General features: G+C 35.7%; 1 protein-coding gene and 1 long non-coding RNA gene across 2 annotated transcripts in view; one reads left to right on the forward strand and one right to left on the reverse strand.

Annotated features, from left to right (window-relative positions):
- On the reverse strand, window positions 1–8,398 carry LOC126872178 (uncharacterized). Its single transcript, XR_007691898.1, has 2 exons — window positions 2,212–8,398; window positions 1–657 (listed from the first exon to the last, which is right to left on the reverse strand). It is a non-coding gene; the product is annotated as an uncharacterized LOC126872178 (long non-coding RNA).
- The window catches only part of LOC126872126 (balbiani ring protein 3), a 32,800-nt gene that overhangs the window by 526 nt on the left and 17,463 nt on the right, over window positions 1–14,811 (forward strand). The gene's annotated exons all lie outside the window — the stretch shown is intronic.

The raw sequence follows: 14,811 nt of genomic DNA on the forward strand, positions 1-14,811 counted from the left end.
TTTTTCCACTTGGTTTTTTTTTTTTTTTTCATCCGATTCATTCGATTTTCCGTTGCGTTCGCTATGAAATGTCGCGTTCCGTGGGATCGACATCCAGTTGATTGAAACTGTTCTTCCTTTACATTTTTTAAATTGGGAAAGCTTGTTGAATATATATATTTGTTATTGAATTAGAAAATTTTTAACGCAAATTGTTTCGTTTCTTTTACTTTATCTTTTCTTGTCTAATTGAATTGGAAACTATGTTTTTCCTTCTCTTTTCTTTTCAAAGTGAATTTAAGTGGATTACGACGTCGTTTGGATTTTGAAGATGATGGTACGTGATTTCGCACGGTGGATCTTATTTCGGTTTTAATAGACAGAGCTTCTCTGGCCGCGGTTATTCGCTGTTTTATTTACGGAAGGGGATACTCCTTCTGAGTTGAGAGCACGAGCACTTTGCGAGCCCGTGAACTGCAGTGACTCGCTTGTGTATATGTATATACATATGGAAATGTGTGTGTGTGTGTGTGTGTGTACCTATCTTCTTATTCTGGTTGATTAAAAATGCTCCGGTAAAGCTTGATGAATTTCCATCGCGCGCGAAAGCTGCCTCGTCTCGCGTTCTGAAAACGCCGACTTCATCCGTGGGATGTTCATTAAATTTGCATTATCCTCCTAGAACAATTTCTTTTCAAGTTGCAGCTCTGCTATTTCCTAACCATATATCAATTATACATGTACCTATTCCCCGAACAATTTCCTTTTATTCTACGTTAAAATTGTACTTTTCTTACAACTTACAAGCAACATAGAAATATTTAAAAAAGCCAAATGCCACAATAAATTAAAAGAGGGAAATTCTTCGTACGTACATTGCACTTTATAAAATATTCATCTTTCGAGGGGATATTGGTACACATGTAGATATACAGAGTTCCTCTTTCAAAAGATACAAAGGGAGTTTACGTTATTGTTAAATATTTTCTAATATTATCTCGTTTAATATTTTTAAGTATAATTGAAGAGATTAAAAATAATTATCTTCTTCCGGTATTAAGCAACAAATTTATTAAAAAGTTAATTACTTCCCTATCTTGAGATGCAGTAATATAGCGAATATTCTTCCACGGATCGTACATATTAGGGGCGTTCAAGCCGAAAATTAAACTTGGACTATTTTCATTTGTAATTCTGTAACGTTGCAATTACACCGTTTCTTGCTTTGTGATCGCTCCGAAAAAACCTTCGGCCAACCGGCGGATCACGTGCACGCGATTTTCTCTATTTACTTATTATAGTTCCCGTTTTGTTCTTATCTTTCTATTCCATTTTTCTTCTCTCTCTTTTTTTTTCCCGTTAGAAATTACAATACCGAAATTACACGTATTTTCTTATGGAAGCTGCACGCATGAAATTCATGGGAATCGCGCTGCGTAAATCACAACGATAAGTCTGGCCGAATCACCGAGTCAATTAATTCCTGTGAAATCCACCGAGCCACGAGTTAGCATGTCCACTTGTGCGTGCACTTTCTAAAGCGGCAAGAATGCAATTTCTACATGTCTACACATATGTACTGTACGTACACTATTGCTCATAAGCATCCGGACGCATCGATCGATTTGTAATAACAGTATGTAAATTTTATCGAAGCGTACGAGTAATAACTCCATAATGATGAATTAGGTATTTGAGGCAACGCTTACTATTATATTTTCTTATGGAATCGCCAGGTTATAAATATAGATTAGTTATTAAAAAACATAGCAATAATAAATTTCAGCATTTATTACATATATGTATTAATACATTTATTAAAAATGTCTCCAGTTGTATTAACATGGGAAGTGCTTCTATTAATTAATTTAGAAGATCCTCCTTAATTCATTTTATAATTCAAAAGTCAAAGAACGTGGAGATAAAGAATCTGTCAAATAACGAACAGCTTCTATAAGGCATGACAATTACAAGCGTCAGTTGTATTGTTACGTGACCTTCAAAAATCAATTTAATCAAGTTATAATGTATTATTATACGTAGCTATAGCAATTACGGAGGATAAAATCATTGCAGTTTGATTTGACCGTAATTTTCTAATTAAAATACACCTTGTCGAGAATAAACAAGTGTTCGAATATCTTTGAGCTGTAGCGTATGTACAGTGTTTTCCTCAAATCCGCCACGGCGTTTCGAGTGAGAGAATATTCTTTAACACGATGTTTCACGTACTTACGTCTCCCTGCGCGAGGATGTGCTCCGGGTATTAATTATTCCCGCTTTCTTTGCATTCCTCCCTCGCCATGGCTTACGTGCGTCTTTTGTTAAGGCTGTACTTGCTCGCTGGAATCGATGCTGTTCAATAGCGAATGTAATCTTCCACCGAGGCTGTTCGAAATTGCGACTGATTCTACGTGTTGGGAATCGAGAGAACCGTGTTCGTGGCGCGATGTTATTAGAGCTTGTTAACGGTCTTTTAAGTTCGCATGTGTTCCATCTTCTGGACAGGGACTTCGTAAGGTTGCCTCGAGAATATCAATATACAGGGTGTATCATAACATATGGGAGTCACTTTAGGAATGAACAAAAGGCACGAAAACAATGAAAATGAACATGTGTCCTATCTGATCTTGTTCCAAGATTATAACCATCTTTGTGTTTCAATAATCTGCAGCTGTTTACCTTTATAGAAAATGCTCGAAATGGTTAGCCTCGATCTGTATACAAACTCACAGTGGTCGTGTTAAGGAATCTCGCAATTTTTCAAAAATTCCAGGTGTATATCGAATAATACAGATCGAGAGTAATCATTTGGGACACCTTCTATGTTCCGGATTACTGAAACATAAAAATAGCTGTAAATTTGAAACAAGGATAGGTAGAACACCTGTTTGTTTGAATTTTTACCATTGTCTTTTCGTTTCCTGTCCACTCCTGAAGTAGACCCCATATGTTACGATACAACTTGTATATTGCCAATATTTCTATGTTCTCAACTAAAAGGATCAATTTGTACTGGTAATACAATATTATCAATATCTATTGATAAACTACATTTTCGTTGTGAATCTTGAAATATTGACAATATTACCTAACATTTTGGACACGTTGAATTTTCTTCCTTTTAATCTTAAATCTTCTTCGATTTAATTAATACTTCTATGATTTATGATTTATGATTTATATATAGCTAGTAATCCTGACTATTCACTTGATTTTAGTTAAATCAATATATATTTGGAATGAGTTAAATTATAATTAGTAAGCTGTGGATGTTCGTGCATATCCGACAAACGTAAATAACGAAAAATGTACGAGGTTTCGCATAGATCAAAGATCAAAACGAAACGATTTTGTTAGATATTTTAGTCGCACCGCGCGACGTAAAGCTCGGAAATGGAGGTACCACAGAAGCGTGTGCAGCAATGATTGTTTAAATGGGAAACAATTACTACTCTCATTGGGGAGGGATTTCGATCCAGTAGAAATTCAGCTTTGGTATTTATGATACTCGCATCTAGAATTACAATGTGTGCTTTTAGAGGCGCGGAAACGCGTTTTGGAGCAATGAAACCGACTATGGCTGCAATTTTCAAGTAATTACTCGAACGAGTAATGAGAATCGATACTTCGAACCTGTTATAAAGTTTCGCGCCAGTCTTCCATCATTTTATATTTTATTACGCGAGAATATTGTATATTTAATCAATATTGACACGTAAAACAAGATCGAAGCTCGTTACTATTGTCATAACAAACCATACTGTTCTCATTTTGGACATTTCATTCTTATTGTTCTTGATATTTGTTTAATTTCATTATTTGTCCATTAGGTAACGTTTCATAAACAACATTTCACTGGTCGTGACGAACTATTCAATGAATGCATACTTGCCTGATTATATTCAGCAGCCAGTTTCCTGTAGTTTGAGCTCCACAAATAATCGTAATCGGTATTTGTCACTGGGCAGAGACATTAGTAATCGTTTTACTATCTCGTTTATGTTAATTTTTGCTAACCCATAACGACTGTGCGTTTGTTTTCATCGTTTTGCATTTCTCTGTTCCAACTGTGTCACAAATGAGTGAAATGACGCTCTGTTAATCCTCTTGTATTCGTGGATAAGATATCTTGTGATGCAATGTTGTTTATGCGATGCTCTGAACCAGATATTTCGCGTTTTCTTTTACAACAAAACACAAGATATCTCGTTCGTGGATCTTTGTAAGAAATAGTTTGAGACATCTCATTTATTGGCGTGCCAGAGTTAAGAACACTAACCGTAAGTTCTATTATACTTTCAACCCTAAGCAAACATAGTCTTCCATTCATCCCAGGCAAACTAGGTCGTCCATGTCCAAGCCTAATTTTTTTTACTATTCCACGCTTAAAAAAAATTTTAAACAGATCTGGGATGTTCCACGATGCTTCTATTATATTATCCAAGCATATTTTAAATCAAATGTTTGAGACCTTTTTCGATAAAAGTAAAAATTTACGAATGCCAGCTTTTTTTCTATTGTGTTTTACGCTTTTGTAAAATCTGATAAAATTTTGGGAAGCTCGCCAATATCTCTATTATATTATGGAATTACTATTTACATCAAATGTTCGAAATCTTTTTTTTTTTTTTTGAGAAAAGTAAAAATTAGATGAAGAGAAATCGAAGGATGGACTTTTTCCATCTCTGGGCTTAATCTTTTACCGTTCCATGTTTTCTAAAAAATCTGGTAAAAATCCTAGCACGCTCATTAATAACTTTGTTACTTTATAGAATCGCTTATTAAGCCAGACGTGTATTCATGCATGACTTTGTTAATTCTAAATAATGATATCCAATAAATATTAAATACTACTATACTAATATCAAACAAATCAGATATCTTATTCCAAGTATCGTCTGAACAAAATTGCTTCGCCAGATATGTCCATAAATGTGAAAGGACTAAAAATCTGCTGGTTCATTTGCACGAACCGAAAGTTTCCGATCGAAACGTTCTTTCATTGTCGACTATTGTCAAAATACTATTGTATCCTATTGCATTCTACGTTCGATTGTTATCGAGCCAACTAGCTGGATTGCAACCCCGAGGATTTCGTTGATACTATCCAAAAAATCGGAATTTTCACCGCGTTCCTTGATCCTTTTGGTCGGCCATGTATATTCGCGGATCAACCGATTCGTAGTCACCGACTTTGTCTTCGTGGTACGAGACCAGTGGCACAAAGAGTTTCCAATAGCGTTTCACGAAGAAAGCGGTCGCGGTTCTCCTCAAAGAAATCGTTTATTCTCCTTTGTGGGCGCGGTCGAGATCATTAAACACGCGGATATGCGTCTTCTTCGAGCTTTTTCTGGAACAGGAGATTGGATCCTTTTTTCACGAACGGTATCAACGCGTATTTTAATCACATCAAATTTTGAATTTCTATTTCGATGGGTTATCCGTAAATGTGACCCATCTTTTGTACGAGAGAAAAAGTTGAGAAAAGATAACGAAAAAGTTGATTGGTCTTGTTCCCAATCATTAATTCTTGGTCATTGGATCTGAGCTGCGAATAACTTTCGTATTAGTTTTCGAATTTGAGATCTTGAATGACCGTGGTCCGGACTTGTTTGCATAGGCCTTACTTTTCAAGTATTCCCGAAGGAAAATGTCTGGTGCTGTTAGGTGAGAGGAGCGAGGGACCAATGAATTCACCGTAATCCTCTTTGTATTTGCATAACGGATTACTGACTTTGATAAAAGTTGTATTATAGCGACAAATTGTTGAGGCGTCAAACGACCGTAATAAAATTGTATGACCCATACTACACGATTGCTAGCTAATGATTGATATGACTTCAACACAAAACAAATGACGCTAAAACAGAAAGGTATCGATCCTTCCACGACACACCTTTATTATGAATATAATAAAACACATCATCTCGTGTATTGAAAAATAAGAGTTGAAACTTGTACATATTATCAAACCTGTTATACTAACGTGCGAAAATTTCCACAACAGCCATAACTAGGTAACTTGTAAAATTTCGCTACTAACGTTACTTTAATCCAACAACGAAGTCCTGATTTCTCCCAAGTGCCCATCTACACGAAAACTACGCTATCGTCGAAACTTTTATCCACTAGCTTCAGCATGAAATTTTTCCAAATATATGCATTTTTACTAAGTACACACGATATACATACATCGAGGGATATTGCCGCGACAAAAGTATCGTTGCATCATTTTTCCAAACCTTTGCCAACCCCGAAGAAGATCCTGTAGAAAATTGGAACGTCCCCATTCGCCGGTTCAGGAGACCGGATCGCGATTTTCGTTCGAAAATAGAGAGGAACCTCTGTGTGCTTCCGCCGCTCGTTTATCCCGTATTCATTCGAACTGGATGAATCCTTTATCCCTTGTACGTCCTTACAATACGTTGCTTTCTCCCATAGGACAGGACCAATGGTTCCTGGTATATCTTTCTCGAATTTTGAATGAGTCGTCGAACAAAATGTTTCCACGTCAAGAATCACGCTTGATGTTCTTTCGGAAGTAGAAATGCAGAGTGTTGAGCCAGTTAGAGCTTCCCGCGAAAAGACATTCACTTTTGGATGTGTTATCGACAGCTAGTTTTTTCGAGGATGGGCAAGGTTTTTCATAGAATTTTCGCAAGCATGAATCCTAAATTTCTAATCATGATTTGTCAAGTTTCGCTGATAATTAGATTGCAGATATTTATGCAATGTTATATTTCTGTGAATATAACTAAGGAAAGGAAATTTAGATAAAAAGTCGTTCCATCTATCAAACGTTATAACGAATACTTTGGATGCTTTATTTATTTTAACATATCATATGTATTATCTACATCTTTGTACGTTTCTTTCACGAACACATAAAAGTAATCTACGTAAACGATATTGATTTAATTGTGCAAGAACGCTCTATAGTTGTTTTAAATTTCAAAGGAGTCGTCGGGCAAGATGTTCCCGAGTAAAAAGCCCCTCTCGATCTTTTTCTTTTTCAATGATGGAACAACACATCCTCAGAGTTTCGACGATTTTCGACGTCTCGCGAAAAGGCATCCGCTTTTATGGCATTCAGTAACCAGTTTTCCTTCGTCCCCATTGCACAGCGTCGTTCAACGGCGACAACAATAGCACACGCGTCAAATAGAAAGTACACACAGTAGCCAGGCTTCGAACAACGGGTTGCGTCACGCTCGCTCGAGGAATGTTCGAGCATTCCTCTGTTTTCTGTTATTCCGGCGTTGCATTTTCTTTTTTCCCCTTTCCTTTTTTTTATTCGCTCTTTATCCTGTTGTTCCTTTTCTCCACGACGTTTTTCCCTCGACCTGTTTCGCCCGGCTTCGTTCTTTGTTCCGTCGCGTGCCAGGCGACAGTTTGAAAACGCTCCTTTTCACGCGGTTCGACAATGCGAGCCGCGAAAGGAGGAAAGCATTACGTTGGTATCATTAGTAGCGCGTGGAAAATACGCTTTTTCCACCAAGTAGCCAACTTTCTACCCGCCAACGGGGCATAGAAATGATCTGGAACGACCGATATCGCGGAGTATCCGCGTTTTGGCTCGCAGTTCATCGGAGAATCGGACACATCGGAGAGTTAATCAGATCGGAACACACCGGCTCCCTTGCGATTTCCTCCTGATGCTGATTTTCATCGTGACGTGTCGGTCCTTTGTCCTCTGTTTGACGGTATACAGAATTAATTTCTATTGTTTGCTTCGCGAGTTGGAGGATAGAATAGCCTTTTTGTATGAAGATAGGTGAGAATTTTTAAATCGTTTTATCAGCGATGTTTGATGGAAGTAGAGAGCAATGAAAGTAGGTCAGAATTTTGAAGTTGTTTTATAATTTTTAAGTGTAATAGTATTTCGAAATTATTTTATTAATTTAATTTGTAATATCGTAATAACTAGTGTTTGTTATATAAAAAAGATGAAAATTTTAAAAGCGTTTTATAACTTTTAATTGTAATAATATTTTTGAGTGGTTTTATAATTTTTTAAATCGTAATAGTACGAAGCGAAGGTCAGGCTGATTTTTTTGTATAAAGGTGGAAAATTTTAGAATCGTTCTATAATATTTAATTGTAATAGAATGAAGTAAAAGTTAGCGGTGATTTTTTTGTATCAGTGTCTTAATATTATTTTAATATCGATTTGCTTAATATTAGATTTTACGATAATATTAGTCATTCATTTTTCACTTATCTTTTATGCGTGTTACGGTGAATATTCACGAGCTCTTTTGTGTTCATGCCCCAACGGGCAAGTAAACGAGTTACTAATTACACACGGTTGTATTCATAAAATTTGTGCAATTTCTTTATCAAGGGAATAGCTTGTAAATGAGGCCAATTAAATCGTCAGATAAATGTTTTTATTATAATGTACGATTTATACAATCATAATTGGATTGTTCGAATAGTACGTTACATTATTTTAATTACATTTTTATTGATAATCATTTTCAATAGCCGATTATCTTGTTGCGTTGAATATTTTTAAGTTACTTATCTTTTTACATTCTTATTTTTAATTTACGACTGTTCTTGATTAACGCAATAAAATACAAAATATATTACCAAATGTCTCCAACAGTAGAACACGAGACATAAGTTAGTTCAATATTATTACAATATATGCTATCCTCGATATTAATTGCAATGTTATCACGAGAAACATTGAAGCCTGACACTTAAATAGATGTATAGTTTGGAATTTTCGGATACTAGAATTTTCATCAATCTTCCAAATTAATATCATGTTGCTTCAATCTATTATAAACGATCAACATCCACGATTACAACATGTCGTCCAATTATGAATTCCGCACGGTATATTCGAGAAACCTTAGAGCGTTCGTTTTTGGGTGTCGTGTATCGCAACAGACGAGCCCGGTGAAATAACATCGACTAACAAAGCCTAGGGGATGCTCAGTTTGGACTGATAGGCCATGGTCGTAGAATTCAGCATATATCCGCTTTCGAAACGAGTCTCTTCTTTGAAATTGTTTGCAGAGAAAGCGACATGAAAGCTGGTTTTAAACGTGGCTGGTACTCTATGTAACCATGGAACACACTTATTAGCGGACATTTTTATTTTACTCGTTCGGATTCACGGGACGAATCCATTAACTCGTGTGTTTCCACTCCTCGAATCTCTATCGACGTTCTGACTCTTTGTAAACGTACACTCTTGTCCAAGAGTATGCGGAGACTTGCTGACATTCGATCAAATGTATTTTAATTACAAAAATTGTGATCAAATAAAACTGCATTGATTTTATTCTATAGCTTTTATTCTATAGATTTTGTTCTATACAGCTACGTATAATAGTATATTATAGCTTGATTAAATTGATTTTTGAAAGTCAATATGTAATAATAATAAAACTGACGTTTGTAATTGTTATATCTCACACAACTAATCTTTGCTACTTTACAAGATTTTTATCCTCAGATTTGTTATCTTTTTAATTATAAAACAGATTAGGAAGAGCTTTCTAAATTAATAGACGGACTTTCAATGTTAATACAGCTGCTGATATTTAAATAGAAAATATATCTACTATTATACATAGCAAATTCTAAAATATTGTTATATACAAAAGTTGCCATGTTTAGATTTATTAATTTTTATTTTTTTATTTTATTTTTATTAATTTAGATTTACGGTCTGTCGATTCCATAACCAAATAATCAATGTTGCTTCTAATTCATTATTAATTTGTACACTTCAGTAAAATTCACATACCACGAATCGATCCAAGTATCGTCGACCAAACTTATGAAGATACTTATGAACGATAGCGCTGCTCCAAATGGATCATTTAGGCATCTGACGAAGGCACAAGTAAGAAAACGACTATATAATATATAATGTATCTTAACATATACGAATCGAATCTTGCAAGCTGCTACTTCAACGAAAATAAAAGGAGCACTGACAACGTGGCGTGATTATGTCTCCTCGACGTGAAAATACGTTTTCTCAATCGGTGTTCCGAGACTCTTGCGAAAACGTGCAAGTCAGAAGTGTTCAGCACTTAGCGTATAACGTTTTCGAACAACGAGGAACCAAAGTGGAAAGTTGTTTCCTGCGGAAGAATAGGAAACGTTCCTCTGCTTGAGCCATGAATGGGCATCTTCTTAATGGCGCGCAATATCGTCGGCTTGCATATTGTACGCGTACTTCCGGTATGAAAGGTAATGCTCGTTATTGTCTGGATGCAATCGGCTACACAACAAACGTCGCTCTCAAGGAACGCTTTCCAGGCTTTTCGGAAGAGATCCGTGGATTTCATAGGTAATTTTCTTCCTGGAAATTCTATTCTAAGTGGTATTATCAATGGCAAACGAGACGTTCGTACAGTATAGGCAAAGATAGCCAATTTACATATGGATGGAGCTGGATGAAAGTCATTTTGTTGGCTGTCGTGGAATATTTCATATTCTCCATAGTTTTTATTTCATTTCACTGGGGAAGTTTTGGAATTATGAATTCATATTACGAAGTTTGAAATTAGATTGTAGTATCTATTCGAAGTTAATTGTTCTGCTGGTCTCTTTTTCAATGTATATTGAAGGGAATTTGACAAGATTATAAGATTTAACGAAACCTGACTATTTATAACATATTGATAAATTATTCCTTTGTCCTTATTGAGCTAGGTCGGAATTAGCTTTAAAAAATTTCCTCTTTCCCAAATTTGTTCTAAAATCTATTTTAAAATATGTTTTTACTTTTGTATATTCTCATCGTGTATTGTATTTGTAGTATTATCTTCATCATGGATATTTTAAAACATAGTACAAAATATATACAATATTTCATAATATATAATTAAATATGGTACAATATTTCAGTATTTTATTATATGAACATATTTTCCAATATTTTATGGGGAAAATTTACGAATCGTGTCGAAGTCTTCAAGTTTACGTAAGCCCACATGTTTTTCGATATGTTATGCATTTCCCACATTAATTTTCCATTAGCGCTTTACAATTACGTTACAGAGTTGTTACGAATAGTCGATCGTTCGAGGGGAACGTGGTCGCTTTCTAGCGGAGGAAAGTCGGGAAAAAAATGTAGGAAGTACTAATAAACGGCTCAAACCGATGATCTATAATGCACTGACCATGCTATGGCATAGTGATGATATAAACGTTCCACGATACATACATACTTTCTATTTTCGTCGAGCCTACGCTTGTACCACTGAGCTACTTATCAACAAGGATGCAGTCGAATTGGAGGATCTTCTTTGTTCTTCCGTTTCTTCTTTTGCGCAAGTGGTCCACCACAACGTTCGTATATGCACTGTACCATTACATCAGTTTAAAAGGTCCTTCTTAATCTGTTTTACATATATTCGAAAAATCAAAGAATCTCACGATAAAGAATTTGTCAAATAACAAAATAGTTCTATAGAGTATAATAACTTGAAACGCCGGTTTTATCATTGCTCAGGTATAGACTCCCAAAAATCGATGTTATTATATCGTTGTAGCTATGGTGATCGCGACGAATAAAATCATCGCAGTTCGATATGACCGGAATTTTGTAATTAAAACGTATCTTGTCAAAAGTAAGTAAATTACTTACTTTTGAACGATAGTGTATGCAAGATAGTGTACAATGTGCACGTGTATGCATGGATTTATACATTCGTGGAGGTCATTCACGATTTCCATCGGTCGACGACCTATGGGAGAGACCACTCCACTCGAAACTCATTTAAAAGTACCTTTCCACGAAAGTGTTCCACCGATGACGCACGGATGAGTCCATGCTTGTGATCGAGGATTGGTTATATACGTATGCATGACAATAGAAAGTTAACTCGAGAGAGCTCGACCCGGAAGGAACACCGATGATGACGAAGTGACCCACATCCTGTGTGTATTAGCCTTGGGAGAGAAGGCTGATCTTTCTGGCCCATGGACCGTTTTCTGGTCCGTTGGAAATCCGAAACCAAAACGTAGGTCGACGAAAGAATGCATGTGACATCCTTGCTTTTCTAAGAAAATTGAATTTAGGTTGTAATTCGATGGCTCAGTCGAAACTTTTTCAGTGAAAGATCAAAATTAGGGAAGAAACATTTGGTTTGATGTTTTGAGAAGCATGGAGATATGATATAGTGTAACAGTCCTGTTGTGCTGCTTTGATCTTGTATTTTAATCATCGAACCTATGAAAGGGAATACGTATCTTGTTAATATAATATAATATAATATAATATAATATAATATATAATAAATTATATAATATAATAAATTACAATACAGAATCTGTTTGGCGTGGGAGTTTTTAAAATGATTTTTAAAACACTTGTTCGAGAGTTGTTGTTAGATGAGTTAATTTTAGAGATTGATATGGACATAAAAGCTATGGGACGGAAGCTTCAAAACTTCTTTACTGTCACCTGTTTACGTCAGTTCGATGATGACCGTTAAAAGCATCTAGTCGATATTCGCTTTAAAGTGGAAAGTTCTGCTATTCGTTTAGTTAATCAGCAAACAGTTGATCATTGTAAAATTATAAAATAATTTCCGAGGAACATAAACGACATAGTTAGCTACAAAAATTAGATAGTTTGTAAATTTTATATATAAAATATTGAGTCGCTTGGACAATTTCTTCATTTTATTATCAGAACACATGGTTCGTATTCAACATTCAAAAGTCGAGCAATTTGTACGTAAATTCCAGTTTTATGCGATTTCAATTATCAATTCATCTATTTATTTATAAAAAATAATTCCAATAACAAACTTTAAATAACAAATATTTATTATCGTAGAAAAAGAAAAGAACAGATTAAGAACCGAATTCAGTATACTCATATACTTGTCTAACGAATAGTAAAAACTTTCCCCATTATTCTTTCCGACGAAGTATACTCTAAAACGAGAAGGAAAGGAAAGTTATAGCATCATAAAGCTAAATTCGAAAAATTTATCAAAATCCCTTACATTTTTCACTGCGTTAGCCTACGGACAATCGAAAGTAAAATTTCTTTCCATTGTGACTTTGTAATCGCAGAGATTGCTATAACGTAGCAATTTTGCCACAGGCAATATCCCAAGGCAACGTTCCTTGTTTAAACGTTTCACCACGATGAAATTGTTGCGGAGATATGCGAACAGCGCGGGCCACGCTTTTTGGGTATCAATTACTAGCAGGCCGCGTAGAAATTAGAATTTTCGGCATAATAGCTGCGTAACGACCGTTCCGGAGTAATCTTAACGTGATCATCGATGTAATTACCAGAACGATGGCGGATGAAGGGAGTCGCGAATACGCTCTCTTTCTCGATGCATTATTCATACGGACGGGATATACCCTAAATTCAAAGGCTTCCCAGAGGATGTAACCGTTGGTAATTTCGCCATCGACGCAAACCCGGTGTCGTACGAAGCTTGAAATAGCAGATATAAGAATCGTCCTCTTTTCTACATTTCGTGATGCTACGTAGATCTCTTGCATTTGAAGATTACACGAGAAAAATATATAACACTATTTTTGCTTATTGTTGAATCTATGATTTTGAAGATACAATTTTAATACTTAAGAATCCTTAAGCACTGTGAGTGATATTTCTATCCAGTATATGAATGCAAGTGATTGTTTTATTATTATTTGACATTGGGTAAAAAATAGAGGAATTGTTGTTCGCGATGGTTATAAATAACATCACGATGATGTTAATCCTTAACTGCTGTAGACGTTGACACATACGTAATTGCTATAGGCGGTCTCACAGACCGCTAATGTTTATTGCATCGTTACGCACATACAGATATAAGTGTTCTTCCTTCATACATTAACAAGGGAGAGATGCAAGTCTGATTAAACAATAGCAAATGTATTGAAAACATCATTTTTTTTGATAATTATTTAACATTACAAGTTATACAGAAAGGTAGAATGAAAGTTTCACACTCGGTCTATAGTAGCTAAAGGTTGAAACAAAATTTGCATAGGAAGAAATTCCAACCACGATAGTCTTCAGGCGTTAATAGGACACGGTTAACAAGAGAAATATGTAATTAATTAGGTTTAAAGATACGAAGGTCGGCTGATAATTAATGCACACTCGCCTATATCTAAGAATACATAATCTAAAAAGAAGAAAATAAAATTACAATTAACTAGATACAAAACACCGTATTTATTTTTTAATATAATCGCCGCTATCTTCGATGCATTTTTGTCAACGGGTGACGAGCTTCTTCAATCTGCCAATGCAGAATTCTGTCGACCTACTTTTGGCGAACGACTTCACACTTGCCTTGACTTTATCGTCTGACATGAAATGAATACTTTCCAAGGTCCCTTTCTATTCGGGAAAGAAATGGTAAAAAATATCGGAAGGAGTCAGATCTGAGCTACAACATTTGACCTGACCACTTTAACTTGCCAATGGAAACGGTTCCGCATAAATGCGCTAAAGCAAATCGCCTTGGGTTGGCTTAGCTGGCCAGTAGATTTCCGGCTCAAGACGGGCGTGGAACAATTTGAAATTCTAAATTTGCAAAAGCGTCAAGCGTTGTGCGTGCGGTATGCGGCCGAATGTTGTCACGCTGCGATGATATCCAGTTCGAGTTCCAAATCCGGCATATAGACGTCTTCGTAAACGCTTCATGGTCTTTAATATCGTGGCATATACGTGCTACTAAACGGCGAAGAATTTCCGCAAGTGCAGTGTTTACCGCCATCAGAAACTCGATTACTGCACTTCGCTTGAATCTCGTTGACATCGCATTGATATTCAACCTCACTCTAAACGTTACTGTTGGTGATTGCGTCAAA

This window comes from Bombus huntii, chromosome 12 (genome assembly GCF_024542735.1).
Source record: "Bombus huntii isolate Logan2020A chromosome 12, iyBomHunt1.1, whole genome shotgun sequence".
Classification (NCBI taxonomy): domain Eukaryota; kingdom Metazoa; phylum Arthropoda; class Insecta; order Hymenoptera; family Apidae; genus Bombus; species Bombus huntii.